Here is a 26,513-nt window from a genome sequence, read left to right on the forward strand (position 1 = left end):
CATTGCAATCCGCATTGACCTGCCTCACACCTGATTTTAGGTGAACACACTGAAATGTATCCAACAGCATTTTTGCCCTCTTTGCATAAGCATCTTTTCCAACTCCTTTTGTGACTATGGTCTTCACCAAATCAAACATTTCAGTTTTTGTGTGCTCTTTGTTGAGATAATGACAGAATGATCCACTGTCACAGAATGCAGAGCAAAGGCACTGGCAAAAGGAATCAAAGGCACAGGTATTACTTACACTTACAAGCATTTTGTCAACCGCAATGGGCTTTTTAGCCTGGTAGTTGCCATTTTTCAAGACATTAATTTTTGTCTTTTTTCTTTTCAGGTTTATGTCTGCATGCAACCACTCAGAGCAAGGATTAAGGTAGGACAGTCGTTTTTTTGGAGGAACACCGAGGCCTTTCCAGTTTTCAACAGGGTCTTCCTCCACTGATTGTTGCTTAACCTCTGTGTCCTGCTCACTATGGGCAGTTTGTGTCTTCTGATTCTTTGTCTCAATGTGCTCTGTTATCTTCACCGGTGCAGAGGAAAGCCTCATGTTTCCCTCAAGAAACTCAAGGTGGCGTGTGACAAAACGGTCAATTCGGATGGGGAGGCTTTCATGTTTGAAAAGGCCGTGTTTTATGTTTTTAAATTCAGCCTCAACATTTGCAGAGCTTGCTGTGTTGTGTGCGCTTTTAAAGTGTGGAACCATCACAGCTGTCCAAAGAGGTAGGTAGCATGCCATTCTTATTATATTTGGGACAAGCTCTGGAAGGAAATGAAGATTGTCTCTGTCACCATGATGTGCTGCAATCATCTTACTTTCTTCACAGATTTCTGTAACCCATGTTTTCAGATCTGTGTGGAGTGTCTCCTCGACTCCGGTCACCTCTGTTAATTGGTCATCTTCAGAGACACATGGCAAGACCCCCTCTGCAAATCGTCTCTTCAATTGTGCTTTGCATGTTTCCGAGACAACAGGTAAACCTTTGTCATCGTTTCCTTCTGATTCACTGAAGGCAACAACTGCAATTGAATGAATGAGCTCCTTTGCATCTTCCAGTGTATCAGACTGTAAAAGTTGTGCCATGGCTCGTAGATAGAATTCTCTTACTCTGTTTCCTTTTTGTCTAAGGCATTCCCACCGGCTAATGAGCTTGATGCAGTGTGCAACATCTACTCTGATGAAGCAAGGTGGGAGCTTTGAGTCTTCGGGCTTCCTTGTCAGCACTCCAAAGCACTGATTGATGTACGTTTTCAAGTCTGGGTAAGGAGTGAAGGCCTTAACCAGTGCTCCAAGCAAAGCCAAGGAGAAATCACAGACCGCCTCTTTGGGCACAGCAGCACCTGCTCGTTGCCATTCATTGAGCCAGTTGGCAATAGAATTGATGGTGTGGCTCTCTGATAGCATTTGCACTACTTGAATATGATCTCCCTGTGAACACAAAACTCCTTGATACAGGAAGACATGTCCAGAATTGCCACAGGGTCTTCTCAGTCTTTTCACAACTGTACCTGTTGCATCAAAGCTCACAAATGAGCCAGAGTACTTGGATTTCATTTGATACACTTGCAGCTGAGATGGGGTCCAGTAATGGCAAAAAAAACTTATCAAGGCCTATGTCGTGAATGCTTCCATTGTGGGGTACACTGTATTTTAGTAGATGTAGTGACATGATTGGGTCTTTGTCTCCGAGCTCTTTGTCACCCATCTCTTGTTTGGCTTTTCTTAATGTTGCCAGATTTGGCAGGTGGCTAGGCTCTGGGTCACCAACATCCATCATTTTGTAAGCCTCGGCTGCTCGCCATACATGTGCTGGTTTTCGGCCTTCCCAGAGTTCTTTAGACACACTTGTTCTCAGATCCCCTGATAACTTCCGTTTTGCTTTGCCAGTATGGAGACTGTCATCAACATTGCGGATTATGCATTGAAGCACAACTGGTTCATTATCCACTGGCATGTTCTCTGCTGTTATAGACAATTGTGCGTCACACTCTGTGCAGTTCCCAATTATGTCTATGTAGTGAGATGCAACATTTGGAAAAATCTTTGCCCTCCTGAATCTAAGAGTGCATGAGGTTTTGATATTTTTCCATATCTCCTCATACAGGACGTGTGTCCATGCACCACGTTTCAGGATGGTGTATTCTCTTTTACATGTGCTGAGTGATTTGTCATTGTAATCAACCTTTTCAGGCCAGATTTCTACCCATCTCTGATGAGAGAGACTGATCTCAAATTGAATGTCGTAGCATTGACTTTGCTGATTTGTGTCTGCCTTTGACACAACTGAATGAAAATCAGCTGAGCTTTCTTGTGAGCTGTCACTGTTTGGACCTTGATCTTGGATATCTGTGTCGGTTTTGCTGAGCTCAAGGATTTGCCATATATTGTGCCTGTTTGTCTTGACAATAGTATAAAGGTTCTTTGGTGAAACTTTGTTGTTTAGTTGTTTGCTTAAATTTGCCCACACCTTTTCTGTAGGAACTGCTATGTTTGTCCCTGTAATAATCTGTTCCTTTGCAGCACTGATGACTTTGATGATGTCATCACATCCACAGGCTGGTTTCCTAGGCATCTGATCAAAACAGGAATAATTTTTAATGTAGTTTTTAATAAAGTAGTTGGGCCAAATGAACTAACTTGTTACCAACAGGTTACTTGCTTATTTATACGGTTTGTGTGTGTGTGTGTGTGTGTGTACATATACATTATATATATATATATATATATATATATATATATATATATATATATATATATATATATATATATATATACTTCCATGGAATCGAGATGTTGGGCAAAATGATAGGGAGTGATATACTTAGTCACCATTCACTTAAACTGCATATTGTTTTCCAAATCAGTTCAAGTAAATGACGGCTGAAATAAAAGCATGTGCAGACTATAGTCCAATTGTTCTGTGGTCATTCAATTAGATTTACCTCAGAAAATCTGGTCATCCATCCTATATTGGCCGTGTTTAGATATTGCTACTTTTTTATGACTAGAAAATCCGTCATTTGGTGGCTTAAAAGAACAGACTGAATTTTCAATATTTCAGTAAAAATCTCATCTCAAAGTCATTGTTTTCTGTTAATCTTTCATTCCAGTGATATGGATCAGCAAGTCAATGAGTTCAGAAAAAAAAAATATCAGTCAGATTAAGATTTACTAAGAATCCTTTTGTGAACTAAATCAACAAATTCATTACAAAAGAGCTCAAAAAGACAACACATTTTCCAGTTATAAGAAAAGTAGCAATAACTGAACTTGCCCAGTACAGGATGGGTGACAATCTTTTCTGTGAATTAGTTACATTTTAGTCTGTTCACATTGTAAATTTAATTATATGACTTCAGAGGATTAAATGGAACACATATTCCACTTTTATATTGCTTTCTGTCATTTCCTCTGCATAAAATCAAGCTTTATGCCATGAAATGTACATTGCTGTACAAAACTAATAACTTAATGTATTTTATGGCATGGCATAAGAATGTCATAGGTCTACGCTTATTAATGACCAATGGATGATCATTTGGACATGATACATTTACCTAAATGCCCAAAATGAATAAAAAGTTTCACATCTTTGACGTGTCTATCAATTTATTATTTGTTCAAATGATCCTGTAAATTTTATTGACCTGCACACATGATTTTAGTACTTTTTTTAGTATTTTATCTCAGAGCACATGCTTACCTTTTTCACAGCCAGATCCCCTTTCCTGTTTTGTTTTCCCACTATGCAGTGCTTAGGGTAAACAAATGTTTTTAAGGGGGCAGAAAGACTTTAAATGACTGTAAGCTGTTAAAAGTATTCAGAAAACTTAAGACACTTTTTTTTTTTATTGGTTACTTTATTTTAATACAAAATTAAGCATCAGTCACACGTAGCTTACAGCCACAGTAGTGGCAGTACATTACATATCATAGTGCATTGGTGATTATATAAAGATCAAATGTCAATAGCACAAATCTAAAATAAAACATTCCCATATCTACAGAAAAGAACACTGACAGCTGCGGCCCTGTGCGAGCACAAACGAACCGGACAGGTTTGTAGACGAGATGGATGGAGAGCGTGGCTTGCTTGCGTGACGTCACTCCTCCTCCAAAGATTTTGTGATGTCTAAAGAATGGAATAATTTATGATGGTTCTTTCTACGGCACAAAACAGCACAAATCGAGCACAAACAAAAAGCACCGGTTTTGGGCGATTTGGACGGCATGGGGTGGAGAGTGACGTCACTGTCCCGAATCCAATGTGTTATTTCTAAGGAAGGGGAAAAAATACAATGTTCCTCGTAACGGCACAAACCGGCACAAATCGAGCACAAACGAGCAGCACAGTTTTGCAACGATTTGGACCATATGGGGTGGACAGTTATGTAACTGTACTTAAAAAGTTTCTTTTTTTATGTTTAAGAGGGGATCGTAGTTGCAGTGTTTCTTTCAACGGCACAAACCAGCACAAATCGAGCACAAACGAATGACACCGGTTTGGTGCGATTTGAAGGACATGGGGTGGAGAGTGACGTCACTGCCCCGAATTAAATTTGTTATATCTGCGAAAGGAAAACAGATACAGTGTTTGTTTTAACGGCACAAACCAGCACAAACCGAGCACAAACGAACGACACCGGTTTGGTGCGATTTAGATGAGGTGGGGTGGAGAGTGACGTCACAGCTCCCGAATTAAATTTATTATATCTGCGAAAGGAAAACAGATACAGTGTTTGTTTTAACGGCACAAACCAGCACAAACCGAGCACAAACGAATGACACCGGTTTGGAGCGATTTGAAGGACATGGGGTGGAGAGTGACGTCACGCAACCCAAAAAATAATGTTCAATATCTCAAACACCAAACCAGCACAAACGTTCATTTTTGCGGCACAAATCAGCACAAACGCAGCACAAACGAATGGCATAGTTTTGGAAATTATTTCGTTTTATGGGGTGCCAACTTCACGGAGGTTGTCTGTTTAGTTCTTCGTCGTCCATGATTAAGTTAAGGTATTGTGATGTAATGATGTTAATATGTTGTATATTGTCTGTTATCTCCTTCGATGTTCAGTAAACTCCTCTTTTTGATTAAGACCCACCTCGAGCGCTTTATTCCTACGTCAGCATACACCCTTACTTACATACACCTTTTTCTTTCTTTTGGTTTTTGTTTTCCTCCCTCTCCCGGAATGGCGATTCCAGCATTCCTATGCCTGGAGCAACTGGACCGTTCGCTGGAGGACCATACCAGGGACTTTCTCGATCTGGCGTGCCTTACCCACTTTCCCACTTCCCCGATGGTGGAAGGCACGCCTACCAGCGAACGGTCCCCAAGAGGATTTCGCCGCTTTCGTGGAGTGGGTGCTGGAGAAAAATGGATCTTCATGGACCATCTGCACCGCCGAAGAGGATATCTCCAGCCCCACTCCCGACCCAGAGACCAGCCAGCCACCATCACGCCGCACGGAGCCAGAGCCCACCACAGCCGCAGAGCCCGAGCCTTCCACCGACAGGGAGCAGGACCTCGAGAGCGCGACTGACCAGGTGTGTGAGCCGGCAACACCGTGCGTCGTGGGAGTTTTAGTGGAAACACTTCTGCGACTGAGGGTGAGCTGTTTTCGGCTTCTGGAAATTATATGGAGCAATTTATGGACCTTATGGACTGGTCTATGGAGGTAATTCCGGAATCCCCCGTTTCTCCGCTGGTTCCGTCCAGCCCTGATCCCCCTGTATACCTCTGCTCCATTTCCACTGGTTCCACTCAGTCCTGAATTTTCTGTTTCTCCGCTGGTTCCGCCCAGCCCTGAATTTTCTGTTTCTCCGCTGGTTCTGCTCAGCCCTGAGTTTTCTGTTTCTCCGCTGGTTCCGCCCAGCCCTGAGTTTTCTGTTTCTCCGCTGGTTCCGCCCAGCCCTGAGTTTTCTGTGTCTCCTGTATTCCTACCTCCTTGCTCCCTCTTCGCCTGCCCCTTGCCTGCCCCATGCCCGCCTCCAGAACCCCCACCCTCCCTCCGCTGGTATTCCTCTTGCGGTGCGAGGACGCACCGTTCCGGGAGGGGACCGTCGTCCGTGATTAAGTTAAGGTATTGTGATGTAATGATGTTAATGTGTTGTATATTGTCTGTTATCTCCTTCGATGTTCAGTAAACTCCTCTTTTTGATTAAGACCCTCCTCGAGCGCTTTATTCCTACGTTAGCATACACCCTTACTGTAACAACATATGAATAGCCAGTCTTTATCTCTCAGTGAAACTACAAAAATGTGATGATTTATGGTTTTGTTCTTCATATTTTTGTTACTGTGAGAAGTATTCTAAAAGGAGTTCTGGGAAAAATTTGTCTGCATTTAACTTTTTCCATGAAGTTAGCAGACACAAATTGTGACAGATGTGTTTTTTAGAAGATGTTCTTTCAGTTGAATCATTCACATTGCTTAATAAATTAGCAAGATCAGAATATCATTTAGGACAATTCATCTTAAATCATGTATTATGTTGTGGTTTCTGATAACATTGCAGACAAGGGAAGATGTAATTGTACGAAGTTGCAATCAGCTACTTTTTTATTTACATGCCAAAGCCAACTTGATTTTTTATATCTCAAAATATAAGTAGTAGATAACATATATTGACATGATTTTGATCTTTCATATTTATTTATTCCATTGTGCTTATCATTGTCCTTTTTTTACTGATTTCTGAGTGTTTATATACATACACACACACACACACACACACACACACACACACACACACACACACACACACACTCACTCACTGGCCACTTTATTAGGTACACCTTGCTAGTACCGGGTTGGACCCCCTTTTGCCTTCAGAATTGCCTTAATTCTTTGTGGCATAGATTCAACAAGGTGTTGGAAACATTCCTTTGGGTCCATATTGACATGACAGCCTCACGCAGTTGCTGTAGATTTGTCGGCTGCACATCCATGATGTGAATCTCCCATTCCACCACATCCCAAAGCTGCTCTATTGGATTGAGATCTGGTGACTGTGGAGGCCATTTGAGTAAAGTGAACTCATCGTCATGTTCAAGAAACCAGTCTGAGATGATTTTAGCTTTGTGACATGGTGCATTATACTGCTGGAAGTAGCCATCAGAAGCGGTCATCAACAATACTCAGGTAGGCTGTGGTGTTTAAACAATGCTCAATTGGTACTAAGGAGCCCAAAGTGTGCCAAGAAAAAATCCCCCACACCATTACACCACCACCAGCCTGAACAATTGAGACAAGACAGGAGGGATGCTTTAATGTTCTTTACGCCAAATTCTGACCCTACCATCCGAATGTCGCAGCAGAAATCAAAACTCATCAGACCAGGCAACGTTTTTCCAATCTTCTATTGTCCAATTTTGGTGAGCCTGTGTGAATTGTAGCCTCTGTTTCCTGTTCTTAGCTGACAGGAGTGACACCTGGTGTGGTCTTCTGCTTCAGGGTTCGACGTGTTGTGCATTTCAGAGATGGTATTCTGCATACCTTGGTTGTAACGAGTGGTTATTTGAGTTACTGAGTTGCCTTTCTATCATCTCTAACCAGTCTGCCCATTCTCCTCTGACCTCTGACATCAACAAGGCATTTTCGTCCACACAACTGCTACTCACTGGATATTTTCTTTCTTTTTCAAACCATTCTTTGTAAACCCTAGAGATGGTTGTGTGTGAAAATCCCAGTAGATCAGCAGCTTTTGAAATACTCAGACCAGCCTGTCTGGCACCAACAACCATTTCATGTTCAAAGTCACTTAAATCCCCTTTCTTCCCCATTCTGATGCTTGGTTTAAACTTCAGCAAGTCATCTTCACCACATCTAGATACCTAAATGCATTGAGTTGCTGCCAATCACATGGCATTTAGGCATCTAGGTACACCTAATAAAGTGGCCGGTGAGTGTATATATATGTAAGATTTAAGACATTGAACAAAAATCAGGACAAGGAGGATATCAGAGAGTTGGTTTAGCTGAAGTATTTTAGGATGTAAATATTTTAGGGAGTCCAGCTAAACTTTAATATGTGGCATTGCGTGTTTGAGAAACGTAAATTGCATGTCACTGTCCTGGTGTGCTCATTCACTAGGAGTGTACACAGAACTGAAGTGTTTCAGGTGGTCTCGGGAATGACTGACTCCCCTCAGAATCTCAAACACGTTAGCGTTGACAATAAGGAAATTTCTAATGTTACAAAAGATTTCTGTTTAAGATAAATACTGTTCTTTCGAATGTTCTATTTATCAAAGAATCTGGAAATAAAATGCATTTCAGTTTCTACCAAAATATTAAGCAGCACAACTGTTTTCAACATTGATAATAATAACAAATGTTTCTTGATCATGTGAGTTATTTTAAATTGTAATAATATTTCGCAGTATTATTTCTATTTTTAATTCAATGAATGCAGCCTTATGAGAAGTATTTCAAAAACATACAAAATCTTACCAACCTCAAACATTTGAATGGCAGTGTACATATTTAGTTTTATATATAAAACTGAGAATTGTGATCAATTATATTGTAAATAAATATACTAATAGAATATATTAACCCTTTCATGCATGAATTATGTTAACCTCAGTCAGGATTTTTTTCCTATGTGTTTTTATTGCTCTTAGGGCATGAAAAACAAGAATTGATTTTTATTTTATTTTTTTACAAATTTTTCAAAGAGATCTTCAGATGTCCACTTGAGTGGACAGCATGCGGTTGGTTTAAACTGAAGATATACTGTATTAAATATAAGACAATAATCAAACAGATAAAGCATGTGAATTTAACAAACTAATCAATGCAATTATATCAAATAATGTGAAAACTATAAAATATATGCAAAAAATATAAATGCAAAATATTGCAATGGCTTCATACAACTTCATACAAGTTGCACTTCGCGTATCTATGATATCAGAACATGAGGACGTGATTCCATCAGAATTTTCTACAGCCTGTCAAGGTACAACTGTGGAAACCACTCAGATGCTCCCTCCAGTGCACCAGAGTATGGAGATTTACCCTTATTAGCTGATAATTATGATTATGTTCAAGATGGACATGCACATTTCTATCATAGCCCTCCTCTGAGAAAACCTAGCGATACGTTTTTTCAATATCATCTGAAATGATCAGTGTTGGGGGTAACGCATTACAAGTAACATGCATAACCCATTCAGATTACTTTTTTGATGTTACAAGTAAAGTAATGTGTTACAAGTAACATGCATTACCTAATCAGATTACTTTTTGATCTAACAAGTAATTAACTACAAGTAATGTGCATTACCTAATCAGATTACTTTTTGATGTAACAAGTAAAGAAACGCATTACAAGTAACATGCATTACGTAATCAGATTACTTTTTGATGTTATGAGTAAAAAAACGCATTACAATAACGCACATTACATAATCAGATTACTTTTTGATGTTATGAGAAAGGAAACGCATTACAAGTAACATGCATTATGTAATCAGATTACTTTTTGATGTTATGAGTAAAGAAACGCATTAAAAGTAACATGCATTACGTAATCAGATTACTTTTTGATGTTATTAGTAAAAAAAACGCATTACAATAACATGCATTATAAAATTACTTTTTGATCTAACAAGTAAAGTAATGCATTACACGTGTCATACATTATGTAATCACATGACTTTTTTCGATGTCAATAAAAATTACATTCTAATAATACAAATAAATTTATTTACAGTAGAAAAAGTCAATGCATATTAAGTTTTTAAGTTTTAAATTTCAAAAACAATATTCACATTATAATTATGAATTGTAGCTGAAATATAGCCATTGCATGCATGACATCCACTACAGTGGACATGTGATTAATCAGAGTTTTCTCTCAATCTAAAATCAAAACTTGGAAAATTTTACTGTGATATGACTCATTAGATATAGCTTTATGCTGCAATATTTTTTTACCTACAAGAGTCTCTTAGGATAGAAGAAATGGGTGGATATTCTGGAGCAACTTGGCATGTCTGACTGACCCTTGGCCATCTTGGTTTGGAGGGGGAAAAATCGAAACACAAAGGCTTGCCACTTGGTTGCAATTTATAGGATGATGCACCAGGGTCCAATGAAGAGATTGATGTGCAACTTTGCCATAAAAACCCGTGCAAATTCAAGAAAATGCTTTTTTAATAGCTTTCCACTGTAGTGACCACTATGCGTTAAAGGGTTACATTTTGTAAGATACTGTGGGATCTAGATTGAGTTGTATTGCTGAAAGGGAATCTGAGGACAAAGCTCTTTTCATTGGAAGGCAATAGCTTGGAGTTAATCAAAATTTAATGTGCACTCACTAAACTCAGACGCTGGGGAATGAGAGAGCACGAGACTGTGAAAGAGAGTGAGAGAACGTCTCAAGTTTCATTTAGGGGAGAAAATGTGAAGGTGACAAAAACAAATTCTGTTGCAACTCCAGCAGCACTGATGGTGCTGAAAGCAAAGAGCAACTCGGGGAAGACAAATGGAGGACGGAACAGCAACATGAGTGGGTGAGGCTGGCACACCATCCTGCGCCAGCTGTGGAATGCAAGGGCTGGGTAATGAGCGACCCGCCCATCCTTCAACCAGATCTAAACAATCTCACACCTGAAAATTATGACATTCGGCTCTGCCAGTTAAACCCCTTTGGGCCTGCCAAACCCGCAGACACATAGCTAAAGCAGAGCAGTACACTTACGTAAGACTACAGGATGAAAATGGCTTTGTGTTTAGATGCATCAGCTCAGGCACATTTTGATGGTAGAATAAGACAAGAGATGGATATGTTAATACTGTAGCTAAAACTGATAATTTACGTTGAAGATTCTTTGATCTATGGAAAGTTCAAAAGAAAAGCAATTATTTGAAATAGAGAGTTTTGTAAGTGTCTTTAATGTCACATTTGATTAATTTAATGCATCCTTGCTGAATAAAAGTATTAATTTCTATTATAAAATGTACTAACCTCAAACCTTTAAATGCATATGGAACCTACAAACAAAATAAAAAATTGAATTTGCATACAGTCATCTATACAAGGAACAGAGTCACTAGGAAAAACTACAAGTCTCCAGCAATTACTTACGATGTCAGGATCTGAGAATGAAAAAATCAAGACAACCCACTGCAAAAAATAGGTAAAGGGTGTACATTTGAACCCCAAAGTCCCTTTGATATTTACTCAATCTTTTAAAAGGAGCTCACTTATAATTATGAATTGAGCTCTGCATGGTTCCATCATTAACATTTTAGTTTTTATAAATGCATGCATGGCGGTTTTGCAATGCTTTTGGAGACCAGTGCTAATTATCAGTTTAAGCTTCTGTGGTTGTAGGCATCACAGTCCGGTTTGCATACACTCACTTGAAAATGTTTACTGTGAACGTGTCACTCTGTGTTCACTGCAGCAAGACATATAGGACATAAAGACTTTGTTACGGTGGACGAATTCTCTAAGTAAAATATTGCTCTGTGAACCTTTTGTTCCTGCAGTGTGTGTGTTTGCAGTTATATAACTCAGTTATGGAAACCCAACACAAACAGTTGTGTATGTGTGTTTGTGTAAAGCTATAATCTAAATTCAGTATAAATATTTATAAGGAAAAGAAAGTTAATTCTGGCAGAGGGGCTGCTGTTTAAACTGCCCAAAGATGTCTTTCTTGGGTCCTGAAAGCCTCTGACTGCGACAGGTTTTTAAATTTGTTTATTTTTTTTTATTATTATTATTGTAGATGGTTCCAGAAATTCTGATGTAAAGCGTGATATCAAAACATATCTCAAATAAAAGGGAGTGTGTGTATGAGCCAGACTTTCTTCTATCTGTTTGTTATGTCCGTATTTAATGTCAGCCCAAATATAACTGGTTTCATATTTAGCCTTCTGGCAGTTGGTTTTGAGTTGCTTGTTTTCTTTTTTTCCCCCCAAATGCGTGCTATTTAGCCTCTTCTGTCTCCGCTCTTTTCTCTTTCTCGGTCATTCCTGACAGCTCAGTGGAAGATAAGGATAGAGGGATGCAGGCAGATTCGGTTGTGAATGTTTGTTTTTCCGGAAGATGGAAAGGTATGGTAAATATAACATGCCTGAAGAAAATCACACCATCTTGGAAGGTAAAACAACTAGTAACAAAAATAAGTGTGCTTTAGTGAAGGTTAACTTTTGAGATTATGCAGCTATAAACCATTTCATAAAATATAAGAGAATCTTTCAAAGGTATACATAATTTCATACAGCTCTATAGCTACATTTTCCACAAAACTGGAAAAAACTAGTCTTAAGTTGGCCTCAAATTGCTATGATCAGACTGAAATGATCAAGGATATTGTAAAAAAAAAAAAAATAAATAAATAAAAATAAATATATAGTGCAAAAAAATAAAATAGTCCAGAGGTGTAGGTGCTAAAAAGCTAGCAACTACAGTGAAGACTGAGAAGAAAAACTGTACTGAAAAGATAAGATTTAAATTTCAGTCAATTTAAAGATACCCTCCTATGGAAACCCATTACTGTTTCAGGGCAAAAGGAAAAAAAAGAAGAAAAAAAAAGAAATGAAGTAGAAAAATACAATCGCAATTACTACCAATAGATTAAAAGCTACAATTACAAAAGTATGAAACAAATTAAGTCACTATTATTATTTTTTCCATACTTTTTAGGTGGAAACAGTCTTTTATCAGTATACATAACTCGCTAAAATGAAGCTAAAAAAAAAAACAATAACCCAATGACAAATATAGGGTATAGAGCATATATATCTCCACACAATCATATCCTTCCATCAACAGTTGTCTCTCCCTGACTAAGAAACTGTAAGATATCTGCAGCAGACAGTTCATGTTCAATGTGTTTTTGTGTTTTTATGTAGCCACAGATGGTCGTTTGACCGTGTGCCAAAAGAACTGGTGGTGCGATGGGGTGTTGGCTGCAGTTTAGATGGTAATGCTGATCATAACACCAAATCCCGAGAGCCAGCCAGGTGCTAGTGTGAGAACAGACGGGAGTCACACACACGTGTGCGTATCCCCCACATTCTCCTCTCACGCAAGCCCTTTCCTTTGAAATACAGACGAGACTGTGTGTGCGTAACTGCCTCCACTATTTGTATACTGATCTATAGCAAAAAGCAGAACAGAAGATTAACATCAATAAACTCAAACAAACACCCAAGATCTTCTATTGCATGTCTGCCTGCTTCGACCAGGGGTGCTGCACAAGATCCCGGGCCCTATGCATAGGCAGTCCAAATGGGCCCCCCTCCCCTTGAAAATATATATTCCAGGCTTTTCAAGGGCCCTCTCTTCCTTTGGGGCCCTGGTAATCAGTACTGGTTTTAACCCCAGTCCAGCGCCCCTGGCTTTGACCAAACAACAGCAGATGTCACGGAGTGACTTTGTAAGGGCGGAACTAAAAGGACGGAGATTGGTTCCGCCCGGACCATAATTCCTCAAACTCCGGTTACTTCTGGGAACTCCGGGGAAGGAAATCAGGGTTTCATTTATCGCAGGTGGATAGATGAATGGGGCGATCGTGGATTGGGCAGTGTGAAGAGAAGGAGGAGTATAAAGAGGGCCTCAGAAACTGCAGAGAGAAGTTGTTTTATTCCAGCCGATACGTGAGTTGGAGTGTTTGGGCAAGGGCAGCGGAAAGAAGGCGGAGGAATATTGTTGGCTGGGCGAAGACGGAGACAAGGGTTTGGCAGAAACAGAAACCGGGCTGAGTATATTGGGATGTCTATCTAACTGTGAAAGGCTCTATGGACATGTGTAACGAATTCTGAGTGGTTGAGAACAGGAAGACTCACCGGAAATATCGCTGAAGGAGGCCCTTATTGGACAGGTCACGTGGCAGCAGGAGAAGTATCCAGGAGCTGGAAAGAAGAGGGAAAAGAAACCTCGTGTTAGTAACGGTGTGAGTACTCCAAACCATCGTACAGCAGCATAATTATCTGGAGTGAATTATCTGTGAGCCTTTTTGTGAGTTTTTGGCATAGTAAGTGTGCGGCCCCACCGTGGAGGAGGATTGTGGGTGAGCCGGGACCAGGAGTGAGAGAAGACGTTGGGGTGTCGTGGTGGCGACGTTTAAATCTGAATATTCTTTGCATCAGTGTTCTCACGATTTCCAGGACGAGTCTTTGGTCAGACAGGGGGTTTGACCCTAAATTCATCAAGAGTGTGTGGAGTGCAGTGGGTGAGCCTTTGTCCTTTGCTGTGAGTGTATACACTTGAAAATTGCAGTGTTGTGCTGTATTTGTGTCGTCAAAAACCACCCTTTCAGGCCCGACGAAATCCTGTGGAGGAATTGAGTACTGAGGCGGGCGAAGAAAACAACATCTCTAATTAGAAGCCATCGATGACATCCTGACCCTTCTACCCCACGTAACGGAGGTGGGAAACAAATTCAAGTACAACCCGAATTCCGGAAAAGTTGGGACGTTTTTTAAATTTTAATAAAATGAAAACTAAAGGAATTTCAAATCACATGAGCCAATATTTTATTCACAATAGAACATAGATAACGTAGCAAATGTTTAAACTGAGAAATTTTACACTTTTATCCACTTAATTAGCTCATTTAAAATGTAATGCCTGCTACAGGTCTCAAAAAAGTTGGCACGGGGGCAACAAATGGCTAAAAAAGCAAGCAGTTTTGAAAAGATTCAGCTGGGAGAACATCTAGTGATTAATTAAGTTAATTGATATCAGGTCTGTAACATGATTAGCTATAAAATATTTGTCTTAGAGAAGCAGAGTCTCTCAGAAGTAAAGATGGGCAGAGGCTCTCCAATCTGTGAAAGACTGCGTAAAAAAACTGTGGAAAACTTTAAAAACAATGTTCCTCAACGTCAAATTGCAAAGGCTTTGCAAATCTCATCATCTACAGTGCATAACATCATCAAAAGATTCAGAGAAACTGGAGAAATCTCTGTGCGTAAGGGACAAGGCCAGAGACCTTTATTGGATGCCCGTGGTCTTCGGGCTCTCAGACGACACTGCATCACTCATCGGCATGATCGTGTCAATGACATTACTAAATGGGCCCAGGAACACTTTCAGAAACCACTGTCGGTAAACACAATCCGCCGTGCCATCAGCAGATGCCAACTAAAGCTCTATCATGCAAAAAGGAAGCCATATGTGAACATGGTCCAGAAGCGCCGTCGTGTCCTGTGGGCCAAGGCTCATTTAAAATGGACTATTTCAAAGTGGAATAGTGTTTCATGGTCAGACGAGTCCAAATTTGACATTCTTGTTGGAAATCACGGACGCCGTGTCCTCCGGGCTAAAGAGGAGGGAGACCTTCCAGCATGTTATCAGCGTTCAGTTCAAAAGCCAGCATCTCTGATGGTATGGGGTGCATAAGTGCATATGGTATGGGCAGCTTGCATGTTTTGGAAGGCTCTGAGAATGCTGAAAGGTATATAAAGGTTTAGAGCAACATATGCTCAACATTATTTCAGCAGGACAATGCAAAACCACATACTGCAGCTATAACAACAGCATGGCTTCGTCGTAGAAGAGTCCGGGTGCTAACCTGGCCTGCCTGCAGTCCAGATCTTTCACCTATAGAGAACATTTGGCGCATCATTAAACGAAAAATACGTCAAAGACGACCACGAACTCTTCAGCAGCTGGAAATCTATATAAGGCAAGAATGGGACCAAATTCCAACAGCAAAACTCCAGCAACTCATAGCCTCAATGCCCAGATGTCTTCAAACTGTTTTGAAAAGAAAAGGAGATGCTACACCATGGTAAACATGCCCCGTCCCAACTATTTTGAGACCTGTAGCAGAAATCAAAATTGAAATGAGCTAATTTTGTGCATAAAATTGTAAACTTTCTCAGTTTAAACATTTGCGATGTTATCTATGTTCTATTGTGAATAAAATATTGGCTCATGTGATTTGAAAGTCTTTTAGTTTTCATTTTATTAAAATTTAAAAAACGTCCCAACTTTTCCGGAATTCGGGTTGTAAGAACAGTGTGGATAAAGTGGGAAGTATTAATGGTGAGGAGTTGGCTGCTGGAGGAGGAAATCAGCTGTGTGTGTATTATTACCTGCTCTGGAGTTCTTCAAACGTTCGCCCCTGTCTAGAAGACTCACCCTGTTGGTTGGCAGAAAGGAGAGGGAAGCGTCCGACCCACCCAGTGTAGCACACCCTGGGTGTAACAACTTACCTGTGTGTGACATCAGCGGAGGCCGTGTTCGGCCCAACGCAGCAGCAGCTTTCGACCCGCATCTCTATCAGCAGTTGGTAAAATCTCAGAAAAGGAACGCCTGACGTCTATTTCCCCAAAAGGTGTGAGTAACATCCCTTTCTGCTTCCCTGTATATTCACCGTAAGCTATTATCCAAATTGTAGTCAACAAGCCAAGGTCAAAACCAAAAAATCAGTCCAAAACAAAACAAACAAAGGAAAGGGACAGGAAAGGGAACTTGGAAAACGAGAGGACTCGGAGGACGAGCAGACCAGGAAGAATCTCGGGGGACGAGAATGCTGGATACACTAAGGGTAAGGACTCCCTCCAAACAACAGGAAAAGACTGGTATTTATAGGGAGGCTAATGACAACAAAGTGACTGCACCTGGTGCAATTAACAGGAGTGCAATTACTGTGATGACAGGACAAGACTAGAGGAATTCTAGTGCCTACGGTGAAGTGCCTAAGGGGAAGTGAGCCCACTAGTGGACACCCAGGGAAACAGAGACTAGACATCGTGACATTACCCCCTCCTCCACGGAGCAGCTGCCAGATGCTCCACCCGAACCCAAGGGAAGACCAAAAACACAAAGAGACCAGGAGGGAGGTGGAGCGGCGGAGGACCAGGGGGAGGGACAGAGGGCCAGGTAAAATGGGGAAAACAGAGACAAGAGGACCAGGTAGAATGGGGAAACAGAGACAAGACGACCAGGTAAAATGGGAAAACAGGGACAAAAGAAGTGCAACACAAAACAAGGAGTCCAGGAGGGTGGAGGACCGGCGGAGGATCAGGGGGAGGGACGGAGGGCCAGGTCCTTAGAGGGAAACAGAATGAAAGACACAGACAAGAAACCCAGGAGTGAGGTGGACCAGCGGAGGATCAGGGGGAGGGACGGAGGGCCAGGTCCATAGGAGGAAACAGAAAGAAAGAATGAGAAACACAGACAGAAGAACAAAAAAAATAAACACAAAAACACAAGTCCAAGAAGGACATCATGTGACGCCCACCAGGGCGGAGCAGAAGACCACCATATCCGTGCGGCCGAAGCAGACGCCCCCCCAGGGCGGAGCAGGACCACCACATCCTAGCGGCCGGACCAGACGCCCCCCAGGGCAGAGCAGAAGACCACCACATCCGTCTGGCTGATCCAGACGCCCCCCAGGGCGGAGCAGAGGACCACCACATCCGTGCGGCCGAACCAGATGCCCCCCAGGGCAGAGCAGAAGACCACCACATCCATGTGGTCGAATGAACAGGAGGACAAGTCTGATTGGGCAAGTCTGAAACAAAGAACATGAACAAGTTAAGGGTAGCCTCCGTGGCCAAAACAGGATCAGTCGGGTGCTCAGAGAGTTTGACTGAGACGTGACCAGGGTCTGGAAGTTCCGCAGAGGTGAGGAGAGACTCTGGTAGATCAGCAGATACGTGGAGAGGCTCTGGTAGTTCAGCAGAAACGTGGAAAGGCTCCGATAGTTCAACAGAGAAATGACGAGACTCTGGTACTCCCATGGTGTTTCTACTGGGTTCCAGAAGATCACTGCTGACTTGACTCTGCTCATGAAGATTATTGGTGACTTGCATTTGTTCATGAAGATCATTGGTGACTAGTATTTGTTCATGAAGATCAATGGTGACTTGCCTTTGTTCATGAAGATCAATGGTGACTTGCCTTTGTTCATGAAGATCCCCGGTGACTGGACTTTGTCCTTGAAGATCACCGGTGATTTGACTCTGTCCTTGAAGATCACCGGTTACTTGACTCTGTCCTTGAAGATCACCAGTGACTTGACTCTGTCCTTGAAGATCACCAGTGACTTGACAATGTCCTTGAAGATCACCAGTGACTTGACTTGACTCTGGAAGGTCAACGGTGACTAGCCTGGACTCTGGAAGGTCCACTGTGACTAGCCTGGACTCTGGAAGGTCAATAGTGACTAGTCCTGACTCTGGAAGGTCAAAGGTGACTAACCCTGATTTTGGAAGGTCAACGGTGACTAACCCTGACTCTGGAAGGTCAACGGTGACTAACCCTGACTCTGGAAGGTCAACGGTGACTAACCCTGACTCTGGAAGGTCAACGGTGACTAACCCTGACTCTGGAGGGTCCATGAGCACCTGACTCGACTCTGTAGGGTCAACAGGAACTGACCCTGACTCTGGAAAGTCGATGGTGACTAGCCCTGACTCTGGAGGGTCCACGAGCACCCGACTCGACCCTGGAGGGTCCTCGAGCATCTGACTCGACTCTGGAGGGTCATCCGGAAACTGACTCAACTCTGGAAATTCAACGGGCACCTGACTCGACTCTGGAAGGTCAACAGGAACTAACCCTGACCCTGGAAGGTCAACGGTGACTAACCCTGACTCTGGAATGTCGACGGTGACTAACCCTGACTCTGGAAGGTCAACGGTGACTAATCCTGACTCTGGAAGGTCAACGGTGACTAACCCTGACTCTGGAGGGTGGAGGGTCAACCAGAATATGACTCAACTCTGGAGAGTCAACGGGACCTGACCCAACTCAGGAAAGCCCACTGCAGCTACCATCCTCTGCAGTGGCTCCAGGCTGGTGGCCATCTTGTGCAGTGGCGCTGGGTTGGTGGCCATCTTGTACTGTGGTGCTGGCTCAGCAGACGTGACGTGAACAGTCTCTGGATCAGCAGACGTGACGTGAACACTCCTGGGAATCTCTAGGATCTTTGACAGCATGGAGAAATAATCCAAAAACGTCTCAGCGGCCATCTTGGGCGTTGGCGCTGAGCGGGCGGCCATCTTGCACCGTGGCGCTGGGCTGGTGACCAATTTGTGCTGTGGCGCTGTGCTGGCGTCCATCTTGCCTCGTGGCGCTGGGCTGAAGGCCATCTTGTGCAGTGTCGCTGGACCTGCGGCCATCATTGGAAATGATGCTGGGCAGGCGGCCATTCTGCGCAGTGGCTCTGGGCTGGCGGCCATTTTGTGCTGTGGCGCAGGCCTGGTGTCCTTCTTGCCTCGTGACGCTGAGCTGGCGGCCATCTTGTGCTGTGGTGTTGGGCTGGCTTCCATCTTGCCCCGTGGTGCTGGATTGGCGGCCATCCTGTGCAATGGCGCTGGGTCGGCGGCCATTCTGCGCAGCCGCGCTGGGTTGGCGGCCATCTTGTGCGGCGGCACTGGGCTGGCGGCCATCTTGTGCAGCGGCGCTGGCTCGGCAGACTTGCGTCTCCTTTACCCTCTCCATCCACAATGGTGAGACGGCGGCTCCCATCCCAGCAGGACACATACCTGCTGGTTTATTTAGGTTGCTTCCTCTTTAAGACCTCATGCATGGATCTAACAGTTACACATATGTTTAGTTTCTCAACTGTTTACATTCACTTAATAGCCTATATACTGATAATGTTAAGTATAAATCGACTGTTTACGGGAATTCTTATCAAGACGTGTATTTAGAAATAATAGAATGGGGGAACTAGGACGTCGGAATCTGGAAGAATAATTGGTAATACTTTCTATGAAGCCCATATTTATAATACATTATAAGTTTATTTTTAAGGCATTATAATGAATGCATAATAAAAATAAAAAACCTTATAATATGTTATATCAACTCAATTATAATACATCATAATATTTACGTATATGTGGTTATAAGTTTAAGAGTATGATTATTTATAACACACAACGAACACCATAATAAATCTACTTCATTTACAGTGTAATGGACTGTGTCATATCTTAATATTGTTTATTTAATATCTGCACAGTATCTTACTACAGTTTGTGAGTGGTTCGATGTTGAGTGTTATTTGAGTGTTTCCTGTGGAGCTAATCATTTATTAATTGATGTGAGCTTAATACTGGTTATTTCATTTTATTTTGATGGTCCCCTTAATCAATCGACTATAAGCGACTTTGCCACTGCATGTCAACTAATTCTCATTAGAGTATCAGTATGCTCAATAATGGTTGAATCTGGTCTGGTAGAATAAGATGACGTACTTCCAAAAACACTTACAGTATGTCAGTTTATCTGTTGGTTGACCATCAAAATAGTGTTAGCATATATTTACAGTAGCGGACATACTAATACTCCAGTGACCACTAGTTGATATGTAGTTGCAGAGTTACTTATCAACAGCTGTCTAAAGGATACCATCAGAATAATCAAACTGATATTACAATAAAAATAAATTTGCATCGGGGTAAAAAGCTGCACTTGAACACACGAGAGAACTACTGCCGACTGTTAGGTAGAATGCGCGTTCTGCGCCTGCGTGTAAATTAGACAACTGTCCATTTCTGCAGATATATTCGTCCATATTCGTCATTCTAAAAGTTATACAAACCGTAAACAAAGCAGCGCGTGCTTACTGTTTTGAATATTAATCCTGCTAAACACTTTCTTTATTCCACTCCTCTCGTGTTAATATTGAAAGGAAGGAACAATCAGGTAAGATGACATATCATTAGAACAGCCTCTATCTGTACCGTTTTGACTTTGCTCGCTGTTTTGCTATTATTCTCGTCTACTGACTCGTTCACTAAGCTGAACAGCCAATCAGAGTTCCCTCTTTCACCGACGGCCCGACGCCGATTCAACATGTCGAATCGGCAGAAGAAAAGCCGACGAGGACCAATTTCAGCCGACGGTGCAGAGCACACTGAGGAAACTTAGTCGGCCGACGCACAAAAACTGCCCGACGGCCGACTGTCGGCTTGGTGTGTTCCAGGCTTTATGAACACTATACTTATACTGTATTTGACCCCCTTTCAGCTTCAGAACTGCCTTAATTCTACGTGGCATTGATTCAACAAGGTACTGAAAGAATTCTTTAGAAATGTTGGCCCATATTGATAGGATAACATCTTGCATTTGATGGAGATTTGTGGGATGCACATCCAGGGCACGAAGCTCCCGTTCCACCAAATCCCAAAGATGCTCTATTGGGTTGAGATCTGGTGACTGTGGGGGCCATTTTAGTACAGTGAACTCATTGTCATGTTCAAGAAACGCGTTTAAAATGATTCGAGCTTTGTGACATGGTGCATTATCCTGCTGGAAGTAGCCATCAGAGGTACATTGTGGTCATAAAGAGATGGACATGGTCAGAAACAATGCTCAGGTAGGCTGTGGCATTTAACCGATGCCCAATTGGCACTAAGGGGCCTAAAGTGTGCCAAGAATCCCCCACACCATTACACCACCACCAGCAGCCTGCACAGTGGTAACAAGGCATGATGGATCCATGTTCTCATTCTGTTTACGCCATATTCTGACTCTACCATCTGAATGTCTCAACAGAAATCGAGACTCATCAGACCAGGCAACATTTTTCCAGTCTTCAACTGTCCAATTTTGGTGAGCTCGTGCAAATTGTAGCCTCTTTTTCCTATTTGTAGTGGAGATGAGTGGTACCCGGTGGGGTCTTCTGCTGTTGTAGCCCATTCGCCTCAAGGTTGTGCGTGTTGTGACTTCACAAATGCTTTGCTGCATACCTCGGTTGTAACGAGTGGTTATTTCAGTCAAAGTTGCTCTTCTATCAGTTTGAATCAGTCGGCCCATTCTCCTCTGACCTCTAGCATCAACAAGGCATTTTCGCCCACAGGACTGCCGCATACTGGAAGTTTTTCCCTTTTCACACCATTCTTTGTAAACCCTAGAAATGGTTGTGCGTGAAAATCCCAGTAACTGAGCAGATTGTGAAATACTCAGACCAGCCCGTCTGGCATCAACAACCACGCCATGCTCAAAATTGCTTAAATCGCCTTTCTTTCCCTTTCTGACATTCAGTTTGGAGTTCAGGAGATTGTCTTGACCAGGACCAGACCCCTAAATGCATTGAAGCAACTGCCATGTGATTGGTTGATTAGATAATTGCATTAATGAGAAATTGAACAGGTGTTCCTAATAATCCTCCAGGTGAGTGTGTGTATGTATATATATATATATATTATTTTTTATATTTGTTCTTAAAAGAACTTAAAAAAAGTATTTTAAAAGGTAAAATTATATATATATATATATATATATATATATATATATATATATATATATATATATATATATATATATATATATATATATATATAATTTTACCTTTTAAAATACTTTTTTTAAGTTCTTTGCTGTCTATTTAAATAGCACAATGGTGAATCATAAACCCTGTAATCAATGCAGGTGGAAAGAGTCTGACAGAACAAAAGAACATTCCTTTACTTAATTCCCCCCACAGACAATAACATAATAATCTCCTGAATGCAATAAATTCTAAATAAACTGGACTAAACAGAGCCATCCCCTAACAACTGAAAATGGTTCCATCCTCAAAGGAAGGTAGAAACCTTAATAAACTTCCTTCTTTTCTCTGTGCCTATCTTCTTTCCCTCGTCTCAAGCCTCTCAGCTTTAAGAAGTCTCTGGTATTATTATTAGCAATGCTTGGTTTACTAATATGACTAAAAAGGTGACAAAATGCAGGATATGTGTGTGCATTCATTCATTATGTACTGTATATGAGTTTGTGAATCACAGCTCTGTCTTCTTGGCCTGGGAACAAAAGAAGAACATCTCTGTATAATGTTAATCCGCAACGGAATTCTGGCTCAGACCTGAGAATGCTGTTGCATATTCCAATGGCATTCAAACACAGCACTGTAAGAAAGTGAAAGAGGTCAGCTCAGAGACTAATTGACAAGTATGCTGAGGACACTTTTTGAGAAGTATTTTATAATATATTCTGTAATTATTCCATTAACTCCATTAAAATACTTAAACAACAATCTCAGAAAAAAGGTACAAAATATGTTACTGGGGCTGTATCTTTTTAAAAGGTACACTTTTTTTACCTTTTAGGTACTAATATGTACACTTTAGGTACTTATATGTATCTTTAAGGTACCAATATGGACTCTTTAGGTACAAAGGAGTGCCTTTTGAAAAGGTTCCGCCCCATTGACAGCTTTTGTACCTTTTTTTTCTGAGAGGGAATATAAATAAAAGTTTGACAATTTGACAGTCAGTCAGTAATGATACTGAAACTATTCAAACTGACGTCACTGAAAATAATGATTACTTGAAGGTCAATAAGAGAGTCAGGGATTCAGTTTGGTGAAGTATTCACCAGACTTTCATTAAAAGAATCAGTCATTTGTTAAAAAATCAGACTACATTCTTCCAAGACCTGCATGTTTTTGATTCACTGAAAGAGTTGGTTAATAAGAATCATGTGTTCGGGAATCAGGCTACACTAGTCACTCTGTTTTGTTTTTAATTCACTAAAACATTAATTATTTGTGATTTAAACTACATTGCTCATTGCAATCACAAATCAATAAAATTATGTTTCTTGTCATTATTTCATAGCACATAGTCTTTTTATAGCATTAAATTCAGGCTCCAACAGACAAACTCACACTAAAAAAATATGATTTATTTTGATGTTGTGTTGAAGATTCTCCTGAAACATGATGCCATGGTAAAACCATGGTGGTTTGATATCTATCTTAGAGAATGATTACCATATTTATTTACACTGGGTGTTTACATGGTGTGCAAATTTACTTTAAAGAATACCATGGTACATACTGTACCCCAAATAACATGGTTCTTTTTGTTAGTGACAGAGGTTAAGAATCTTTAATACTTTGTTTTTTAAAGTCCACAAGCTGATGAAAGCCATACCTATGAGTATAAAACATATGAGAGATTTAAAATAAAAAAAATAAAATCTGAAACAAAAATTTTGCAAAAAATTGCACATTTGGCTGCTGATCCCCCTTTCAATGCCCAGCGGAAAACACAAAACCAATCTAAGTCTGGCTCAGGCAATTGTTTAAATGACAGAAAAATGCCACATATTCCCATTGTAAGGACAAACTGATGCTGAGTCTTACTTCCACTCTCTCAGCACAGCATTCTTGCAGCTAATCTCTAACAAAACATTATTTAACTCAGTAACTCTATTCAGATACACACTCATGTGTTTAAGAAAGAGAGAAAAAGACAAAACTGAGTGGATTGAGAAAGGTTTTGTAAATGTGAACTTGACCTTTTGAAAATTGCAAAAACTTCCTCATCACTTGAATCACTAAGTGCTCTTCTGAGATTTGAAGAGATCCTCAATAATTTAATAATTTATAGTTCGAGAGATGCCAAAAATAATGCCATTGGCATTACATCAGGTTGGCATCAACCTTACATTATTCAACCAGCTCTGTCAGCAGTTTGAGGAGTCCTCAACACCTTCAAATAATCGACAGCAGTGCTGGCTCACATTCGGCATTCCAAAAGTGGCAAACAATTTTCCAACATTCCATACTTAACACTTCACCAGAACCAAGGGTCCTGTTTTAGGGAGGTTTTCCATAGTTTCTCCCTGGAGGAATTCTTTAAGTGAGTAGTAGGACCAAATCTCAAGCCCTGAAGACAAGCAAAGAAAAAAAATACACAGTTTATTAAATAGTAACTGAGTAACTGAGTAATATGCCCTGACAAGTACCAAAGTCACAGTAAACATAAAATATATCATTAAGCTCATTAACATGCAGGATAGGAGGTCATATACAAGTAATGTAAATGTAAAATAGAGTACATATTGTCGAAATGGTGTAATGTATGGAATGTTTTGGCATATTACACATTGGCTCTAACAAGTGAATCTAACAAGTAGGTCAAGTGTCATGCTGATATTCATTCCAGCAATTTTAATAAACAACATGCATATGTGTGTGTTTAAAGTGTTAAATACCTGCATTTCAGAGTTCAACAGCGGGTTTATGCTTTTTTTTACCTGGCTATTTCTCTACAATGGCTCTGAATTGCTTATTGGAAGGCAGTGCTGGATAAGTGTGCTTACCAGAAGGTGTGGTTCCACTTATAATTTCACCTAACTGCTTCCTGAACCTCGACTGGATCTGATTGAGTAACTAGCAGACACATATTATTTTCCACTGAAACTGTATTTGGTGATCTACATACACGTATGACTGAGGTGAGGACTAACTCAGTGATAGTTGTATAAAACTGGGCTATTAAGCCTGGGAAAGATTAACATTCTTGACATCCTCTCTTGGTCCACAATTATCTGAACTGTCGTCAATGGGTTCAGCTCCAGAAGGCTGTGGCTGTACCAACATCTGTTCAATCACCCGAATGGCTGAATGGAAAATGAATCACAGCCTGCTTGGCACCCATAGTTCCAACTTGACTGACCTTATCTGTACATGCCATACCGACTATACAGCTCAAGACTGAAAGTGAGGTCAAAACTCTAGCAAAGAGTCTTAAACAACCTAAATGTCTTTAGGAAGCAGCCATTAATCCAGTCTTCAAGTTCACATGATGCTAATTTGGTGTTCAAGAAACATTTCTTTTTATCATTAATGTTAAAATCTGGTGAGTTGATTAATATTTTTGTGGAAACACAACATATATATCTTTATTTTCAGGATTCTTCGATGAACATAAAGTCCAGGACTAGGTCAAGACCTAAAATCACCTTAGCATACATCTGAAATGTCTCGAGGTCCGGAACAAAGGATAAAGTCAGGAAATTGATGTTGATCTCTGAAGCTAAACTGATATCCAGGAAAGAGGAAAATTCTGGCAGGAGCACTTCAACCCTTTTTTTACTTGTGCTACTCTAATCCTTTAAACTACAACCACTTGGCCCTGATGCGAGACTCATAATAATCCTTTTAAATCATGGCTGGATGAGAGAGAAAAGAGAGAAAATAAGTGAGGGAGAGAGAACAAAAAAACTAAGAGGAAGAAGAGTTACAGTATGTGACCTACTACTATATTTTACGTGTGTGTACCATACCGAATCACGTAGAAAGGAAGTTTCTTTTGGAGTATAGAAAAAAAAAATGTGTCTGAGCATGTATGAGTTTGTTCATTAATGGCTTTATTTCAGATCCACATCTGTAGTTTTAAACTGTTTAAATACAGGAGTTAATTAATAGTGCCTAAACAACACACCATGACGATTCCTATATATACTGTAGTTCAGGTATTTACACATCCATGATCACAAAAATCTGCCTGCATGCTTATGGATCATATACATAAACACTGCATAGAAAATAGAGCTTAAATGCACACATAAGAATATACTATGGCACTTACTGTTCTGAATTTGGGTGAAGATGTAGGACTAGTTCCCCTTACATAAGAAAAATATACACAGATGGCCTGAATAAGTCTGAAATTATTAATATTATTATTTTTTTTTTATGAAGACTGAACCCAGAAACATCCTAGTGCCTATGAATATTAGATCTTTATAGAATATTAGAATGCACAAACCAATCATAATAATAA

General features: G+C 40.8%; 2 long non-coding RNA genes across 2 annotated transcripts in view; one reads left to right on the forward strand and one right to left on the reverse strand.

Annotated features, from left to right (window-relative positions):
• LOC132092537 (uncharacterized) overlaps window positions 1–26,513 on the reverse strand; it is a 112,452-nt gene that overhangs the window by 20,544 nt on the left and 65,395 nt on the right. The window lies entirely within an intron of this gene.
• On the forward strand, window positions 395–2,622 carry LOC132092536 (uncharacterized). Its single transcript, XR_009422232.1, has 3 exons — window positions 395–571; window positions 652–723; window positions 851–2,622. It is a non-coding gene; the product is annotated as an uncharacterized LOC132092536 (long non-coding RNA).

Source organism: Carassius carassius, chromosome 18, assembly GCF_963082965.1.
Source record: "Carassius carassius chromosome 18, fCarCar2.1, whole genome shotgun sequence".
In the NCBI taxonomy this organism is placed as follows: Eukaryota; Metazoa; Chordata; class Actinopteri; order Cypriniformes; family Cyprinidae; genus Carassius; species Carassius carassius.